Source organism: Gopherus flavomarginatus, chromosome 1 (genome assembly GCF_025201925.1).
Source record: "Gopherus flavomarginatus isolate rGopFla2 chromosome 1, rGopFla2.mat.asm, whole genome shotgun sequence".
Classification (NCBI taxonomy): Eukaryota; Metazoa; Chordata; order Testudines; family Testudinidae; genus Gopherus; species Gopherus flavomarginatus.
In genome coordinates, this window is record NC_066617.1 from 8915854 (window position 1) to 8933710 (window position 17857).

At 44.3% G+C, this 17857-nt stretch overlaps 1 protein-coding gene and 1 long non-coding RNA gene across 3 annotated transcripts in view; one reads left to right on the forward strand and one right to left on the reverse strand.

The window, feature by feature from the left end:
- The window catches only part of EXOC4 (exocyst complex component 4), a 619611-nt gene that overhangs the window by 275193 nt on the left and 326561 nt on the right, over positions 1-17857 (reverse strand). The gene's annotated exons all lie outside the window — the stretch shown is intronic.
- LOC127043204 (uncharacterized) lies at positions 6200-12588 on the forward strand. Its single transcript, XR_007772168.1, has 2 exons — positions 6200-6284; positions 12343-12588. It is a non-coding gene; the product is annotated as an uncharacterized LOC127043204 (long non-coding RNA).

Here is a 17857-nt window from a genome sequence, read left to right on the forward strand (position 1 = left end):
AGACACATTCCAGAGCTTCGTATGAACTTTATTAACTGACTGTACAAATTACATGCATAGGAAAGACTCCAGTCAACATCTTGCATCTGAAGTAGTAAGGTTTTTTACCCACAAAAGCTAATGCCCACATAAATCTGTTAGTCTTTAAGGTGCCACTGGACTCCTTGTTGTTTTTGTGGATACAGACTAACACGACTACCCCCTGATGCTTGACTCTAGTCAGCAGTGAATGCACCTCTTCCTGGGCTGGAATGCTGAAGCTATTTAGATGCCACATAGCAATGAGGAAGAACCATTTATAAGAAGCAGAGAGGAACCTCATCTCATTCAAACTGCAGTGGGAATTATCCAGATTAGAATCTGACCAGAAATCAAGGTTAACACCTCTCATTCTTGCACAAATAAAAGAAGTGCCCTTTTTATGACAAAGCCATTAGGATATTACTTTTACAAATGAAAGACATCTCCAACAATAAGTCTTTCCTACAGCGATACTAGGATTTCGGTTCAGTACTGCAGTCATGCTTTCCCTATAAATCTTCCATCCAAGTACTGACCCAGTTTAGCCCAGTCTATGAGGTCAGATGAGATCACAGATTGAGCTAGTAATGTTGCATACATTGACTGTCTGCTGAAAAAGAGGATGTTAGGCTGAAAAAGATTTAATATTCCTCAAATATATATTCTTATCTCACCAGAAGAAATGTTATAATTAAATTTTAAGTATTTTTATTCCTTTCTTGTGCAATGATTGAGGAAAAAAGAAATGGTGCCAGCAACTATCATTGCCTTTACCAAAAGACATGCAATTAGAAGTTGCTGGGTGAACACAGTATGTGTGGTAAAGCAGATTAAAGGACTTGCAGCCCTGAAAAATGTAGCACTTCATCTCTCCACAGGCCAAACACAGTGTACAGGGCAGGCAGCTATTACTTTTATTTATTTGTTAACTAACACAGAGCTTGAAGTCATGACCTGGATTTAAGCAGCACATACCAATTAACATGAGCAACAACATTAAAAAGCTCACGGCAATCCCTACCCTGCACGGTCCTGTCCCAGAAGAAAATGAAGCTTTGGCCCTTTGACACAGTATCACCTGTGGGTGAACACTTTTCATAAAACCATCACTCTATGTCTGACCTATCAGTCCTCCTTCTCAAAGGAGATCTGCACAACGCTTTCAAAAGATGTGCCTGGGGGCTTAAATTCATAACTTGGCCAGCCACTAAAAATCATGGTCTAAATAAAGATACTGGATATATGGCTCATTACAACAATCTGTAACACACTAGCCCCTCTTTTTGTCCTGTGACTACAGGGGTGTTAATGGGCCGCTTCACCTTAAACGGTCCCTAGAATATGTGCTAACTACTTATGCTATTCGGTCTTTAACTGTGATACCCTCAGACCTTGAAAGCTTGTCTCTCTCACCAACACAAGTACTGGTCCAATAAAAGATATTACCTCACCCAGCTTGTCCCTCTCTAATATCCTGGGGTTGACACGGCTACAAAAACACTGCATACTTTGACTGCTAGTCATATTAGAACATGACGGTTCGTATAATTGATGAATGATAGTGTATAAATACAGCCCTTTCCAAATAACATTCTGCTGAACAGGTTTACACACACATACTTAATTCTGTATTGTGGAGAAAAAATGCTGAGTGGACCCAACAACAATAGTATCTTCGCAAAATTACTCAAGGTCTCCTGCTCTTTGCAGCCTTTGCAGAGCTTCCTTTGGCACCGCCCCATCTCCCTGAGTTGAGAGAGGTCAGTAAGTAGCCATCCTTTGCCTGCCGCCGTCTCCCACTTTACAAGGCCCAGGGTCCCTTCCATTAAGGTCAACTGGGCAGCAGATAATCAGTCATAGGTGCCCTGGACCCTGTTTCCTCTTAAAGGAGCCAGTCACTCTATGAGAGTTGTATTCACTCAAAACATCTCTAAATTCATAATGTACATAAGAAGTCTCTGCCACTAACTTACTGTGAAATTTCAGGTAAATCACTTTCACTCTCTCTCTCTGCCTCAGTTTACACATCTGTAAAATGGATATAATATTGGCCAAGCTCACCAAGATGGCTGAGACTTCATTCATCAGTAGTTGTAAATTTCTTTGATGTCAGAATTCGACATTTAAAAAAACCAATATTTTTCAAGTTAAAAAAAAATAAAACACACAACCACTTTGGGAAAATTTTCCTTGGTCGGGATTCCAATATTCTGCTTCCCAAGCACTCTGCTTTTCAATACAGGGAACAGAAGGAGAGCACCTCATAGAAAGTGAAACATGCAGTAACTGCTTGCAGGGAGTTACTGTGGTATGCTTTAGGGAGTTACTGTGGTATGCTTTAGGGGCAGAGTACTGTCAGTTTTCCTAGGGCAGCAAAATCTTCAGACCTGGCTCTGAGCATGTAAAAGGAAAAGATTAGTCAAGACCAGAAACTCAGATTTGAGAGAAAAATGTTTTCCTTTAACTGTGTGTGCCTAGACGCTACTGCACAAACTTCGGCAAAGACTATAAAAGAGGAACTCAATAATTTTTCAATTAAATTGACTAAGACCAGCGTAGAGGAATATAAATCCCATGTTTAATAAAAAGTAACAGATGTATTCAATCACTCTTGAACAAAAAGAAAAGGAAACAAAATCTTAATTTTAACAGATTCATCTTCCTCCAAAGATAACTTCATTAATTTAAAAACACCGCTTGACTATGCCCTTTTGGCCCCGCAACCTGCCGTGCTAGTTAGCATGGAGAATATTAATGAGCAATATAATCGGGCACCATTTCTATCTCTGTCAGTCTCCAGGGAAGAGCAACCATCTCTGCACTGTCATTGCTAAGGCCAACTACTATAGCTAATTCACTGGGACCCAAAGAAAAATGCTGAGAGAGATTATTTTGCTGTTGCTCCCTCTCTCTTTCTTCACCTTCCCTTTACAAGATACATTTCTCTCCTGCAAAAGTTACTGAAATGTTATTAAACACAGACACAGAAACATGAACTAGAACAGGCAGGCAGGCAGACACACAGACACACCACTTTCTCTGAATGGCCTCTGTTATAGGTTAACCCTGGCAGAGACCTAATGCAACTCTGCTTTGTTGAGGTCTATTAATAAATTTCATGGTTCCCTGAAGATACTCCTGTGTGTATTATATGGATCAACCTTAGAGGGAGAGCAAATGGTTCTACTTGGATACAATGTTCTAAAAGATTCGCTTTTATAACAATGTATTTCACATGTACCCATTGCATTTTTGGTAAAGCTAAAGTAAGGAGTGAAATAAAGGATCTCAGCTGGTGTAAACCAGCAGAGCTACACAGACTTTCAGAGTGGTAGCCGTGTTAAGTCTGTACCAGCAAAAACAACAAGGAGTCCTTGTGGCACCTTAGAGAAGAACAAATTTATTTGGGCATAAGCTTTCGTGGGCTAAAACCCACTTCATCAGATGCATGGAGTGAAAAATACAGTAAATACATGAAAAGATGGTAATATTTATACTGCTTACCGTATTTTTCACTCCATGCATCTGATGAAGTGGGTTTTAGCCAATGAAAGCTTATGCCCAAATAAATTTGTTCGTCTCTAAGGTGACACAAGGACTCCTTGTTGTTTTTACAGACTTCAATGCAGCTATATCAATTTACATCCACTGGGGATGGTGCTCTGAACAGTCAAAAGTGAGACTATAATAATATTTTAGATTTAAACCTTGAACACTTTGCACATTTTAGAGTTGGTTTAGAATGGTTACTCTATTATGAAAGCAGGATGGAAACTGGTTTATATCATAGGGGTGTCGCAAATAACATTTTTAGCAAGAAATGCAATAGGTTCAGGAATGTCATTTGAAATAGATGCCAATTGTAATCCAGGTCCGCTGGCAGATCGTTATATGATGTCAGGAATGGAAAAGCAGGGGGTAATACACATTTAGCTCCCAGCACTGTAAACTAATCCCCTCGTGGAGGTGGAGTACCTGCAGCGCTGATGCCATGACCACACTCACACTTCAAAGCCACTGACAGAGCTGCACAAGGCTGACTTCATTATGCTTGGCTCAAGCCAGTGTTAGGACTCCCTCATCTTGATGAGCACTAAACTAGTTAATTTTAAACAATGGATGTTGTTTCCCAAAGTCAGCTAGTGTAGGAAGAAACTTAGAAGTTTTGCCCAATCAGAGAGACAATCTACTTGATACCTGAGATAACCAAACTTTGAGTCAACCACAGAAGCAAACACTGTCTCTGGAAATCAGTGCTTAGCTAGTTAAATTCACAAGAATTCAGACTTGGGATAAACTGAAAATTTGGTATTGATCAATCACCACTCTAGCTAAGCAATCAAAGAAAGCTATCATCGGAAATAAACCTGTTGACCTGGAAGAATTTGCACTGGCACCCACACGGATCTTAGTCTCTCTAATCTGTCTGATAACACTAACAAAAGGTGTCAGCTAGAATGAGCCAGATAATACAACTCCTTTGGCAGCAGGAGGAGGAGGGAAGCATCACAAAGGAAGAAAGGACAGAACATAGGAGATTCACAAGGGAGGGGAGCAAGAGAGGAGAGAGAAAGGCTTAAGAATTGGAACAGAGCAGATGACATTCAAGAGGGTCACGGTGCTCAGAAAATGAACCAGGAGATTGAAGGGTTTTGGTGGAAATGCTGACTTTTAAAACATTCCTTGATTTATTTTCCAACCATACAACTGTTTTCTTCACAAGACCAAAACACCAACTATTTAAAGAATGGGAAGCATCTTCCACTGAAAAGGAGAGAACACACATTTGAAACAAACACAAACGATCCCCTCTCCTGTGAGCCCTAAATTTTCTGGCATATTAACGTGTAACTCTATAAAATGTTTAGAAAATGTGGTGTATGGTGAAGAGATGGTCAGGGTGCAAATTTCTCTTCTTAAACTTGCTCAGATTATAAATTTCTTACACAAAGTTTGTTTCTAATATAATATCGAATCCAGCTCAACATGCTCTTGTACTCTCCAGACCACATCCTCGATTGGTGTAAACTGGTGTAATACCAATGATTTCAGTGGAGCTACACTGATTTACACCACCCAAGGATCTGGTCCCTTGACAATTATTAAGAGTACTGTGACGAAGTGGGACTGTTCTTAATGTTTCCTCTTAATACTGTAGGGGTGCCTCCGTTTCCCCTATGCATTTTGTAAGTCTCTAGGTGGTATAATTGTTGCAGAGCAAAGGGCCAGTGTACATAAATGGCCTACATTCTGTCTCCTGGCAACTAATGGCCTGGGCCCTTCCCCCCCGCAAGGTGATAGCTAAAGGTGCTGGAGAACAAAGGAATCAGGTGACCTCCTGGCCCAGGAAAGAGACAAAGCCGAGAAGAGGAGGAGCTGGAGAGTGAGTCAGTTTGGGGCTGCTGGGGATGTGTAGTGAGGTGCAGACTTGGTTGTCTGGCTCACTGCCCCCCAAAATGGACCTGGCTGAGGGGTCCTGTTCTCTGTACCTACAAGCTCTGTTTTAGACTGTTTTCCTGTCATCTAATAAACGTCTGTTTTACTGGCTGGCTAAGAGTCACGCCTGACTGCGAAGTTGGGGTGCAGGACCCCCTGGCTTCCCCAGGACCCCGCCTGGGTGGGCTCGCTGTGGGAAGCGCACGGAGGGGCAGAGGATGCTGAATGCTCCAAAGGTCAGACCCAGGAAGGTGGAAGCCGTGTGAGCTTCTTGCCCTGAAGACAGTCTGCTCACAGAGAGGAGACTTCACCAGAGTCCTGACTGGCTTCAAAGTGAGCAGTTCCAGAGCATCGCCCGAGGACTCCGTGACAAGTAAACAGGGCAGCCCTAATAGTTCAACGGCAACTTTGCAAATCAAAATCTACTTTAATGAAGGGAAAGTTGGTCAGGGATTACCTCCAGCACTATAGTCCCAGAACCTTTAAATGCCACTCGAACAGCAACCACCAGAGCTGGGTAGAAGAGACCCTTATTTAATACCTTTTACCATGCAGCATCCTCACCACGGTAATAAAACATCCACATTTGAGCCTAAATTTCAGGGTGAAATCTGAAGGTGTAACATCTTGACCTAGAGGGCAATAGTGATAGAAATTGAGCCAGGCTGTTGTCATAAACAGATAGCTAAGGGTTAATGTCTCTTCCACCTGAAGCACCTGTCCAGAGGACCAATCAGGAAACCGGATTTTTTCAACTCTGGGTGGAGGGAAGTTTGTGTCTGAGTCTTTTGTCTGTCTGCCTGCTTTCTCTGAGCTTTGGAGAAGTAGTTTCTACTTTCTAGTCTTCTGTTTCTAAGTGTAAGGACAAAGAGATCAGATAGTAAGTTCTATGGTTTCTTTTCTTTGGTATTTGCATGAATATAAGTGCTGGAGTGCTTTGATTTGTATTCTTTTTGAATAAGGCTGTTTATTCAATATTCTTTTAAGCAATTGACCCTGTGTTGTGTCACCTTAATACAGAGAGACCATTTGTATGTATTTTTCTTTCTTTTTATATAAAGCTTTCTTTTAAGACCTGTTGGAGTTTTTCTTTACTTCAGGGAAATTGAGTCTGTACTCACCAGGGAATTGGTGGGAGGAAGAAATCAGGGGAGATCTGTGTGTTGGATTTGCTAGCCTGATTTTGCATTCCCTCTGGGGGAATAGGAAAGTACTTTTTGTTTCCAGGATTGGGAACAGAGAGGGGGAGTCACTCTGTTTGGATTCACAGAGCTTGTGTCGGTGTATCTCTCCAGGAGCACCTGGAGGGGGGAAGGGAAAAAGGATTATTTCCCTCTGTTTTGAGACTCAAGGGATTTGGGTCTTGGGGTCCCCAGGGAAGGTTTTTCAGGGGGACCAGAGTGCCCCAAAACACTCTAATTTTTTGGGTGGTGGCAGCAGGTACCAGGTCCAAGCTGGTAACTAAGCTTGGAGGTTTTCATGCTAACCCTCATATTTTGGACGCTAAGGTCCAAATCTGGGACTAAGGTTATGACATGGTGTAGCAGTGGTGGGATATAGACAGAATCCAGAAGCCAGTAGGAATATTATATTTTTCTCTTCTCTGCTAAGGGCTTTTTAGCAGAGAGAAACAGTTGGTTTTAAAAGGGAACCAGAGAGAATTTTTTTTTTCTGCTCTCTCTGGCAGTTTGTGGCTTGCATGTTAAGCGAGAAGCCATTAAGAGACTGTTAAGGGTCTTTTGTCACACAATAGCCCTCCCATTAGGAGGCAAGTACCAGCACTATATGCATGCAAATAAAGTGGTTTTTCAGGTTTACTTAACATTGAAGATTAGCTAAAGGCACTATTGCTAGGCAGACATCAGGAGGCAACAGAGAACCTGCAGTTCAGAAGATAAACACCGGAGGGCACCCCAACACAAGAAAACAGGAATCATGACTTCTAAGGCAAAAATTGAGGCCGAAGAGCAATTCAAAGAAGCTGAACACAGGCGACAACTGGAAATAAAACAAACAGAGATGGAAATAAGAGAGAGAGAAAGAGAGGCAGCACACAAAAGAAAACTAGAAGAAGAAGAGGTGGCCTACCGAAGGAAACAAGCAGAAGAGGCGGCCCACCGCCGAGACATGGAAAAACACCAAAAAGAAATGGAAAAACACCAAAAAGAAATGGAAAAACAACAAAAAGAGAATGAAGAGAAGGAAAAACAGAGAAAACATGAACTGGAGTTGGCAAAAGCTGGGCTGCATGTGCCAGCCAACCCTAACAACCCGGCGCCAATTATTGCTCCACAGCACAGGAAATTTCCCACCTACAAGGCAGGTGATGACACCGAGGCCTTCTTGGAAAATTTTGAAAGAGCCTGTCTTGGGTACAACATCCCCGAAGACCAGTACATGGTAGAATTGAGGTCACAGCTCAGTGGACCTTTAGCAGAGGTGGCAGCTGAAATGCCTAAGCAGCAAATGAATGACTATAAACTTTTTCAAACCAAGGCCAGATACAGAATGGGGATAACCCCAGATCATGCCCGTCGGCGCTTCAGAACCCAAAAGTGGAAACCAGAGGTGTCATTTCCCAAACACGCCTACTACATTGCAAAAAACTATGAGGCCTGGATAACAGGAAACAACGTTCAAACCTTGGAAGAACTGCACCTCCTCATACAAATGGAGCAGTTCTTGGATGGTGTTCCTGAAGACATCACACGGTACATACAAGATGGAAATCCCAAAGATATCGCTGAGGCGGGGGAGATTGGAGCCAAATGGATGGAACTGGCAGAAAGCAAGAAAGCTACTGTCAAGGGGAACGATTACCCCAGGGGGCACACAGACCATAAACCCTACAACCGAGGACAGCCAAAGACCCCACATACCACCCAAGTAAAGCCACACATACCCTACCCTTCAACCTCACCAGTCTCCAGTAACTCACCTCGGCCCAGTGACCCATCAGATGGAAGATGCTTTAAGTGTAATGAACTGGGACATATCAAGGCCAACTGTCCCAAGAACACCATGCGAGTGCAATTCATTACACCACCATCACACCAAAGATCCCCAGGCCCGGATGCCTCTCAAATACCCTTGGAGCGAAGGGAAAATTTGAGAGTGGGCGGTAAGAAGGTTACTGCGTGGAGAGACACGGGGGCACAAGTGTCAGCTATCCACCAATCCTTCGTTGACCCCAAATTCATCAACCCAAAGGCCAAAGTTACAATTTACCCCTTCATGTCACAAGCTGTAGACTTGCCTACAGCTCAACTGCCTGTCCAGTACAAAGGCTGGTCAGGAATGTGGACTTTTGCAGTCTATGACAATTATCCTATCCCCATGCTACTGGGGGAAGACTTGGCCAACCAGGTGAGGCGGGCCAAGAGAGTGGGAATGGTTACACGTAGCCAAACCAGGCAAGCTTCCAGACCCATTCCTGTTCCTGAGCCGTCCACAGACGCCCCGTCTGTGTTACCAGAGACCCAGACAGAGGTAGTGGACCCGGATTCCATGCCTACCACTGAAACAGCCACAGCATCTCCAGTCCCAGGCCCGGAACTGGAACAGCAACCAGCACCAGCAAGTGCAACCTCATCTTCAAACTCAACGCCAGAGGGCGCCAGCGAGCCAAAACTGGCAGAAGCAACAGACAGCCATACCCAAAAGGCTCAGCCAGAGCCTGAAATACCCTCAGGTGCACCAGCGGAGGGCGGTTCACCAGCAACAGAAACAACCCCATCACCTACATCGCTTCCAGAGGGACCAAGCCCAAGTCCACAGTCTGAGGAAGAACTGGTGACCCCAGCCTCAAAGGAACAGTTCCAGAATGAGCAGGAAGCAGATGACAGCCTTCAGAAAGCGTGGGCGGCGGCACGGAGCACCCCACCGCCTCTCAGCTCTTCTAATCGATCCCGGTTTGTTATAGACCAAGGACTTTTATACAAGGAAATTCTTTCTGGTGGACACCGGGAAGAATGGCAGCCGCAAAAACAGTTGGTGGTTCCAACTAAGTACCGGGGGAAGCTCTTAAGCTTAGCCCATGATCATCCCAGTGGCCATGCTGGGGTGAACAGAACCAAGGACCGGTTGGGGAAGTCCTTCCACTGGGAGGGGATGGGCAAGGATGTTGCCAAGTATGTCCGGTCTTGTGAGGTATGCCAAAGAGTGGGAAAGCCTCAAGACCAGGTCAAGGCCCCTCTCCAGCCACTCCCCATAATTGAGGTCCCATTTCAGCGAGTAGCTGTGGATATTCTGGGTCCTTTCCCAAAAAAGACGCCCAGAGGAAAGCAGTACGTACTGACTTTAGTGGACTTTGCTACCCGGTGGCCGGAAGCAGTAGCTCTAGGCAACACCAGGGCTAACACTGTGTGCCTGGCCTTAACAGACATCTTTGCCAGGGTAGGTTGGCCCTCCGACATCCTTACAGATTCAGGGTCTAATTTCCTGGCAGGGACCATGGAAAAACTGTGGGAAACTCATGGGGTGAATCACTTGGTTGCCACCCCGTACCACCATCAAACCAATGGCCTGGTGGAAAGGTTCAATGGAACTTTGGGGGCCATGATACGAAAATTCATCAACGAATTCTCCAATAATTGGGACCTAGTGTTGCAGCAGTTGCTGTTTGCCTACAGGGCTGTACCACATCCCAGTTTAGGGTTTTCACCATTTGAACTTGTGTATGGTCACGAGGTTAAGGGGCCATTACAGTTGGTGAAGCAGCAATGGGAGGGGTTTACGCCTTCTCCAGGAACTAACATTCTGGACTTTGTAAGCAACCTACAAAGCACCCTCCGACACTCTTTAGCCCTTGCTAGAGAGAACCTAAAGGATGCTCAAGAAGAGCAAAAGGCCTGGTATGACAGACATGCCAGAGAACGTTCCTTCAAGGTAGGAGACCAGGTTATGGTCTTGAAGGCGCAACAGGCCCATTAGATGGAAGCATCATGGGAAGGGCCATTCACGGTCCAAGAGCGCCTGGGAGCTGTAAACTACCTCATAGCATTTCCCAATTCCTCACTAAAGCCTAAAGTGTACCATGTTAATTCTCTCAAGCCTTTCTATTCCAGAGACTTACAGGTTTGTCAGTTTACAGTCCAGGGAGATGATGCTGAGTGGCCTGACGGTGTCTACTACGACGGGAAAAAAGACGGTGGCGTGGAAGAGGTGAACCTCTCAACCACCCTGGAACGTCTGCAGCGGCAACAAATCAAGGAGCTGTGCACTAGCTTCGCCCCATTGTTCTCAGCCACCCCGGGATGGACTGAACGGGCATACCACTCCATTGATACAGGTAATGCTCACCCAATCAGAACCCCACCCTACCGGGTGTCTCCTCACGCTCAAGCTGCTATAGAACGGGAGATCCAGAACATGCTACAGATGGGTATAATCCGCCCATCTACCAGTGCATGGGCATCTCCAGTGGTTCTGGTACCCAAACCAGATGGGGAAATACGCTTTTGCGTGGACTACCGTAAGCTAAATGCGGTAACTCGTCCGGACAACTATCCAATGCCACGCACCGATGAGCTATTGAAGAAGTTGGGACGTGCCCAGTTCATCTCTACAATAGACTTAACCAAGGGGTACTGGCAAGTACCGCTAGATGAACCTGCCAAGGAGAGGTCAGCATTCGTCACCCATGCGGGGGTGTATGAATTCAATGTCCTTCCTTTCGGCCTTCGAAATGCACCCGCCACCTTCCAGAGGCTGGTAGATGGTCTACTAGCTGGACTGGGAGAATTTGCAGTTGCCTACCTCGATGATGTGGCCATTTTTTCAGACTCCTGGCCCGAACACCTACTACACCTGGAAAAGGTCTTTGAGCGCATCAGGCAGGCCGGACTAACTGTTAAGGCCAAAAAGTGTCAAATAGGCCAAAACAGAGTGACTTACCTGGGGCACCAGGTGGGTCGAGGAACCATAAACCCCCTACAGGCCAAGGTGGATGCTATCCAAAAGTGGCCTGTCCCACGGTCCAAAAAGCAGGTCCAATCCTTCTTAGGCTTGGCCGGATACTACAGGCGATTTGTACCACACTACAGCCAAATCGCTGCCCCATTGACCGACCTGACCAAAAAGACCCAGCCAAATGCAGTTAAGTGGACTGATGAGTGTCAAAAGGCCTTTACCCAACTTAAGGCAACGCTCATGTCTGACCCTGTGCTCAGGGCCCCGCACTTTGACAAGCCATTCCTAGTAACCACAGATGCATCTGAGCGTGGTATCGGAGCAGTGCTCATGCAGGAAGCAACAGATCACAACTTCCATCCTGTCGTGTTTCTCAGTAAGAAACTGTCTGAGAGGGAAAGTCACTGGTCAGTCAGTGAAAAGGAATGCTATGCCATTGTGTACGCCCTGGAAAAGCTACGCCCATATGTTTGGGGACGGCGGTTCCAACTACAAACTGATCATGCTGCACTAAAGTGGCTTCATACTGCCAAGGGGAACAACAAGAAACTTCTTCGTTGGAGTTTAGCTCTCCAAGATTTTGATTTTGAAATTCAACACATCACAGGAGCTTCTAATAAAGTTGCTGATGCACTCTCCCGTGAGAGTTTCCCAGAATTCAGTAGTTAAAAAGTATTCTTAAAATGTAGAAGTCTGTTAGTTATATACTTAGTAGTATATGTAAAGGTGCATGTGTTGTAGTAATCTGTTTATTTTCAAGTTCTAGAACGAAATCGCCGCCAGTGAGCTTCCCCACTGTCTGCAATTTGGGGGGCGTGTCATAAACAGATAGCTAAGGGTTAATGTCTCTTCCACCTGAAGCACCTGTCCAGAGGACCAATCAGGAAACCGGATTTTTTCAACTCTGGGTGGAGGGAAGTTTGTGTCTGAGTCTTTTGTCTGTCTGCCTGCTTTCTCTGAGCTTTGGAGAAGTAGTTTCTACTTTCTAGTCTTCTGTTTCTAAGTGTAAGGACAAAGAGATCAGATAGTAAGTTCTATGGTTTCTTTTCTTTGGTATTTGCATGAATATAAGTGCTGGAGTGCTTTGATTTGTATTCTTTTTGAATAAGGCTGTTTATTCAATATTCTTTTAAGCAATTGACCCTGTGTTGTGTCACCTTAATACAGAGAGACCATTTGTATGTATTTTTCTTTCTTTTTATATAAAGCTTTCTTTTAAGACCTGTTGGAGTTTTTCTTTACTTCAGGGAAATTGAGTCTGTACTCACCAGGGAATTGGTGGGAGGAAGAAATCAGGGGAGATCTGTGTGTTGGATTTGCTAGCCTGATTTTGCATTCCCTCTGGGGGAATAGGAAAGTACTTTTTGTTTCCAGGATTGGGAACAGAGAGGGGGAGTCACTCTGTTTGGATTCACAGAGCTTGTGTCGGTGTATCTCTCCAGGAGCACCTGGAGGGGGGAAAGGAAAAAGGATTATTTCCCTCTGTTTTGAGACTCAAGGGATTTGGGTCTTGGGGTCCCCAGGGAAGGTTTTTCAGGGGGACCAGAGTGCCCCAAAACACTCTAATTTTTTGGGTGGTGGCAGCAGGTACCAGGTCCAAGCTGGTAACTAAGCTTGGAGGTTTTCATGCTAACCCCCATATTTTGGACGCTAAGGTCCAAATCTGGGACTAAGGTTATGACAGCTGTATTTCAGTGGGAAAACTGATAGATAATTGTTTTGAATAATTTTTCATGGTACACATTTCACTTCTAAGCACTCCTTTCATTCCCTTCATTGATTTATGACTTTATTGAAGAGGTGCGGCTAAATCCCCAGAAAATCTTAAGCTCTACCTTCCTTCATGATGCCTGTCACTAGGGGCATATCTACATGGGGATATGGACCAGAATAGCTATTGTGGAATAGTTTCCACAAACTATTCTGGAACAGTTCTTCATGTGGACACTCTTATACTAGAATAAGAGTGTTGAGACCAGGAGCTATTCTGGAATTGCTATAGCACTTCAGTTCATACCTCACCTTATTCTGGAATAACTTCTCCAGGTGGAGAAGCTCTAGCTGTATGCAAGGGTATGGCTACACTTGCATTTCAAAGCGCTGCCACGGCAGCGCTTTGAAGTTTTGAGTGTGGTCGCAGTGCCAGCGCTGGGAGAGAGCTCTCCCAGCGCTGTACGTACTCCACATCCTCTACGGGTGTAGCTTGCAGCGCTGGGAGCCACGCTCCAAGCGCTGCGGCACTGTTTACACTGAGGCTTTACAGCGCTATATCTTGTAGTGCTCAGGGGGGTGTTTTTTTCACACCCCTGAGCACGAAAGTTGCAGCGCTGTAAAGCGCCAGTGTAGCCATGGCCCTAGACTCTATACTTATTCCCCTTTCCAAGAATTCTAGCTAACATATTCTCTCACCATACTGTGTTTGTTTGGGTTTCCACTGTACTGCATGTTATCTGCTTGGCTATTAGTCAGTCAGATGTTTTTGCCAAGGATAAAATAGCCTCATGGTTCAAATCAATGAGTCTGACGCACCATTGTGTTATTCCAGTTTTATGCTGGTGTAATTTCACTGAAATTAAAGCAGCATTACACCCGAGCAGTAGTAAAACAGGCCAAATATCTCCCGCTCTGAGCAGTTAAAAAAAGATTCGCCTAATGTATATTAGATGCCATATTACAACAACACTGTGCTTCTGAACTACACAAACAAACTACTTATGCATAACAAATAGGCACCATAGCATCTGATTCAGCTCCCAGAGACACCCATTAACTTCAGCAAGATTTGGATCAGGCCCAGAAAGGCTCTTTTTATAATTACCATTTCTCAAAGAATTATTTTGGAAAATAAAGTTAAATAAAATCAATAGTATGAAAATCAATTTTCTAGGGTTGGCAGCACATTCAGTTAACATCAATCATCAATGGGGGAGAGAAGGGAAGTGTGAGGAAGACTCATGTCCACACTCAGAGATTGATTTCAAACCTAAAATGCACGGCACTCCACCAATGGCATGTTGTAAATAACAAACAAAAATAATAGAACCAAGAGGACACCTGGTAAAAACAATTAAACTTCAAAGATATTGGGATGTCAATTTTTTCCTGTAAATCTTGAAAAACTTAGAACAGAATATTGACAAAATGACAGCCTCTATACCTAAAAATAAGGGTGAAAAAAAAATGTATGAAGGCATTAAATGTATGAAGACATGGGTAATGGATGGCTTAGTGAACACCTGAATAACTAAAAATGGAGCAGCTGTCTTCATTTACACAGAGGTCAATCAATACAGCTGTTTATTACAGTGGTTTTTATAAAAGCCTCTCATACTTTTCTTCTTTATCGCGTTCAGATTCTACAGAGTTGGGTGTCATATATTAAGAAGAAACAATGCCACTCATCTTGTTAACCTGTAAAATGCTTTAACATGTGCAAGTGCAAAAAGTTCATCCGATGCCTCCATGGTCAGGAAATAAAATATATTTAGGCAAACAGTCAGTAGGATTTAGAGATCATTTGTTCCGTGGGTCCATGGCACAAATATTCTTTTAAATTCATTCAAGACTTGGTAGGAATTTTACTCAATGTTATTTAGCTTACAAGGTGGAGGTGAGGGAAGAATCTTTCCATGAAAATGAAGTCAGAGTCCGGATTCCTGTAGCTTGCTCTACAGTTCCTAAAAGTAACTGTTTTAGGTAAATTTACAACCTGTATGTCCAAGGAATGTATTTTCCATGGTTTTCTAGGAGATTTATGTAAGGTGATAGAAGTTCTAACCCAAGAACACATGCACTAGTGACCATTCAACTTCTGCAGGCCGGTTTATATTCTTCTCATGGCGCTTTGTTTTGTATACGTGTAATAAACATTACAACACGCACACACACACACACACACACACACACACACACACACACACGGAGAGTTAGTCAAATATCTGTATAGACAGATAAATAAATGACAGTCAAATGCTCTTACTTTCTTCTCAGTGGTGAGGTGTAAAGATGGTCTTTATTGAGCCCCTTATGAACTTCCACATTCCACCTGTTCTCCACAGTGAAAGCTTTGCATCAAAGCCACCATCTACCTGACTGCATCTTGTATGTAGTGTAGTTGTAGCCATGGCTCTGCATAAGGGGCCTGTAGTGAGGTGGTGGGATACCTCACAGCCCCACTGAAGGACAAACCTCCGCCAATCCCGCTGTAGGCGGAGCCGCCGGGTCCTGCGCCCGCCCCTCAGAGGTCATGGCGCAGACCTTGAAGTATAAAACTGACCTGCAGAGCTCAGTAGGAGCCCAGCCACCGCCGGGACCAGACATCTGCGGCCGCTGCCAGCTGGAGCTCACACTCGGCCAGTCCTCCTGGGGGTAGCAAGCGCAGGGCAGGCTTGGCTGGCCGGGTGTGAGCTCAAGCTGGCAGCAGCCGCAGATATCTGGTCCCGGCGGTGGCTGGGCTCCTACTGAGCTCTGCAGGTCAGCTTTTATACTTCAGGGTCTGCACCGTGACCTCTGAGTGGCGGGCACAGGACCCGGCAGCTCCGCTCACAGTGGGGTTGGGAGAGGTTTGTCCCTCAGCGGGGCTGTGGGGTATCCCACCGCCTCGCTACATGGCCCTTTTTATCTCCTCTGTTTCAATGCCGCCAGAAAGATCCTGCTACCCAACCCCCCCCTCGTACACATTCTAGGACACCAAGAGAAGGCACCAAGTATGCTCTGTGTCCCCCAGTAGCATGCCTAGAAGACAGTCAGGTTGGATAGAGTCTGTGATTCCACTAATGAGAACTAGGCAGGTGCAGGCAGCCACGAATACTGGAATCAGCATATCATCGCTCTTACTAGGGAGGCTATTCAAACTCCACCCCACACCTCCCAGAAAGAGCATATATCCTCAAAAAATAGAGGCCTACCATGCCTCAGAGGTAATATGGGTGGTCCTGTGAGTCCACCAGTTGGACACCCCCCAAATAACACCAATCATAGAGGTTTTCTACAAAGATAAGAGAGAAATTATTGCCCAGTAAGAAGCAAAACTGATTTCAACAGACGCATTTGTCTGGTCATAATCCTCCAGCACTGGGTCTTCAATTTCCCTCTCCATTAAGTAGCAAGAGACTTCTTTTACTCAAGGATGTGTAGCAAGGGTGGAAGAGACCTCTACAGTGGTTTTGCTGATGCTGCCCTTCCCCCTAAAAATAGCCAACCCAAACTATTTCTGCAAGATGTCTTTCATGTGCTCTATGAATAGCCTGTGTGAAAAGGCTCCTATATACAGAAGGATAAGAGACAGCTCTATTCTCACATGCAGAAAATGATTTATTTAGCCAAAATGAAAAGAAATTTAACAGACTATAGACAACTGGGAATTCCAACTGTCTGAGTGAGATGTAAATTACATCTGTTTTTATAGTGTGGGCCCTACTTGGAAAAGGGCCTATGCAAAAATGGCACCTTCTTACTCAACAGTGCTGCTCTCTGGGTGTAGTCTATCTGATGCTTAGGCTGGTGCAAAATTTTCTATCAAAACAGTTTTGGACTGAAAATAGGATTTTTGACTAAACGATTTATTTTTTCTAAAAAAATGGCTGCTTTCCATAGAAAAATTCAACTTTTTATGGAAAAGCCAAACGCCCAAACGCTGAAATGTTCAGTCTGGAAATGCTGCTGTGATGTTTTGTGGGAGTTGTAGTTTGAGTGCTTTGTTCCCCCAATTCTCCTCTATGGGACAGGTTTCCCAGCTAGATTACATTTCCCATCAGCAAAAGGAAGAAGCCATTGTGAATTAATGGAAATATAGTCTAACCAGGAAGCTTGGCCCATAAGGAGAATGGGAGCCTCTACTGCTGACACGTCTGAAATGTCTTAATTGTGTGTCACTCCTGCACAGTCAATACAGATTTGGGAGCCTGACTTGGATTCTGTTCTTTCTTGTGCATCAGTTACTGAATTATTTACTAATCAGCTATACCTGAGTAAACTCATTGAACAAGGTTGCAAGGCATTACTGAGGGAATATTTTGAGACAATATTGCTGGCATGGTTGTAATTAAGGACATACAATGGCTTGCAGAATCTTTCTTTCTTTTAGCTGATGATGATGGAGAGAAGTAGTAAAGATCCCAGGTTGTTTGCAGGACTGGCAATTAGAAGGAAAAAAGATTTTTTTTTCCCCACAGAAAATGCTACCAGCAATACAGACAGGTTAAAAAAGGACATTATTATAAACAAATTCCCTTACATGGGTTACTGAATTAGATACCTTTAATTATTACATTATCTATTTATGCACGTGTCTCAAGCTTGGAGAATGAAAACAGAGAACAGTTTCTAGCCAGTTTCACTTACTATCTCTTAGTCATCGAAACAATGCAACAATGTGTGCGCTGTATCCAAATATAATGGGGGCCTGCAATTCTTAACCATTTCCCTTGCAAGTGCAGATCTACTATGAAATGTGGCTGTAAAAGGAGGATGTCACAATTGCAGGGCTTGC